We start from the raw sequence: 2,368 nt of genomic DNA, 5'->3' as shown, positions 1-2,368 counted from the left end.
TGTAATTATTCCTCTAGATAACATATTAATTTTTTTAATCAGTGAACTGTCTGTCTTGAGAAATGTATTAGGGCCTGCCAATGCTGACTTTAAAAATAATGATTCCCTGGCTGATGCTTTGGCTTCATTGCTTACTTAAATCTCTGACCTGGAACATATTGAAAAAAAGATCTCTGATACTCATTTACTTGTTCCCAGTCTGTGATGCAAAAGTGTAAAAGCCACAGCCTGGCAACAAGTATTTTTGAGGAGGGCAAGCAATGGCAGCCATTTCCAAGAACGCAGCACAATATAGGTGGATAACATGATAAGAAAATTACCTGTTTATTTCCTAATTGTATGTCTCTTTTCTAAATGCATCTTTTGTCTTTATCCAACAGCCGGTGAAGTGAAGGCACCAGTTGTGTTTTTCTTTGGTCCATCTAAAGAAGAGTTGGAAAAAGACACAGCCACCCTAGTCTGTACTGCCAGTGATTACAAACCCAGGACCGCAACAATGGAGTTTCTGGTGGATGGTCAAACTTGGAAGAATGGGGTCTCCACATCAACAATCACCAAACAGAGTGACAGTTCATACATGGAAAGCAGTTTCCTTACCATGACCTCTTCTGATTATTCTAAATATGGGGAATACGCCTGCAAAGTGACGCATCAGGGAAAAGAGTTTATCCAGACACTGAAGAGATCAGAGTGTTTCTAATATTCAATCAACCTCTTTGTATTGCCAAGTGATTGAGTCCGTTTTTTATTATAAATAAAATGTAAAAGATAAATGGTTCTTTCTCCACAAGCTAGATTGTGGCTCTTCTACACTTTTCTATAATCTTTATGCTTGCCTTAAAAACCCCTCAGATGTCCCATTTGCACAGAGAAATGTATGCATTATGTAATGTTTCTTTTGCTTGCCCCATGAAGTACTCAATAAATGACTATATACGTATTGATGAAATTTGTAGTATTTGTTAGCCTATGTGCAAAAATGTATTGATTACAATAATGATTTTAAAGATTTGCTTAAAAAAAAAAATGGTACCTACAGGGGGAGATTTACTAATACCGGTGCACTCTGGTGCAGTTGTACATAGTAACCAACCGGCTTCTAACTTCAGCTTGTTCAATTAAGCTTTAACAGTAAGCACCCATTCACATCGGGCCGATTTGACATGCAAATGTCAAATCGCATGCCAAATTGAAGCCTATTGACAGCAATGGCACCGTTCGAATCAGTGTGCCGCCGACTTTGTGGCGCTGCACCGATTCCCAAAAGAAGCTTCTGCACTACTTTTGGCTACTTCGGGGGCAATTTTAATAGACATCGGTGCAGGAACCAGCACCGATGTCTGTCAAATTGCCCCTGAACTCGCAGTGACATGAGGGTTTGAAATTGTACAAGTTCAGCTGAACTTGCATGATTTCAAACCCGCCCTCAGTGTGAACGAGGGATAAAACCTAGAAGCTGATTGATTACTATGCACAGCTGCACCACACTCTGTGTGCACCAGTTTTAGTAAATTTCCATCATAGTGTATGGCTAATCACATAAAATTGATCAAGTCAAAGGTCTTTTAGGGGTATATATTTAAAGCAGTGAATGTGATTTTCACAAAACATTCACTGAAGGTAAAATGATCATTTAAAACATAAGCACTAGGAAGATTCACCTGCAGTGAATGCTTGGTGAATGTCAGCTTCACTGCTTTTTAAATTTACCATTAGTGTAATTATAACAAATACAGTAATGCCAGACAGAATTAAGTTTTATTCCACAAATCCCACCAACTAAATAAAATAAACATATTAAAAAAACTTGAAATAAAGCTATGTGAAGCATAAGGCCCACAGGCACATGGTGATATGTGATGTACACAAATATTGGTGTCATCGTGTGTGTATCTGTACGACTGTTGCAGGAAGAATAAACTGTAAGCTCTCTTGGGTCAGGAACTAAAGTATGTCCTCTATGTACTACTAAAAGTGCTGCAGAATTTAGCTCTGACTGGCTCTGAAGTAAGCTGAGTGTATCTCCAGCTAAAATATAGGTTTTGGATAAAATATATAATTTTCTTTCACTCCCTGTCCTGGACGCAGCAAGAAAAACCCCTAAGGGGAGAATCCCCCCTTAGACAGCTATCAATGGGACAGGCCCCTCCTTTGGATAATATACCCTCACCTCTTGGTCTGTGAGAGCAGTAAATGTTGGATTTCCCATTGCTTTCAACTCCCGTTAAAAGGACAAATATAGTGGATGTATCTCCCCAGGGGTGACAGACAGCAATAATAACAGGACAGGGTCCCTTCTATATCCAAAACTAAAAAAAAAGTTTTGTCTTTAGATTCAGTTTTAAGTTTCAGCCCTATGTAAGAAATC

This window comes from Pelophylax lessonae (genome assembly GCF_965119305.1).
Source record: "Pelophylax lessonae genome assembly, chromosome: 1".
In the NCBI taxonomy this organism is placed as follows: Eukaryota; Metazoa; Chordata; class Amphibia; order Anura; family Ranidae; genus Pelophylax; species Pelophylax lessonae.
Note: the sequence above shows the minus strand (reverse complement) of the source record.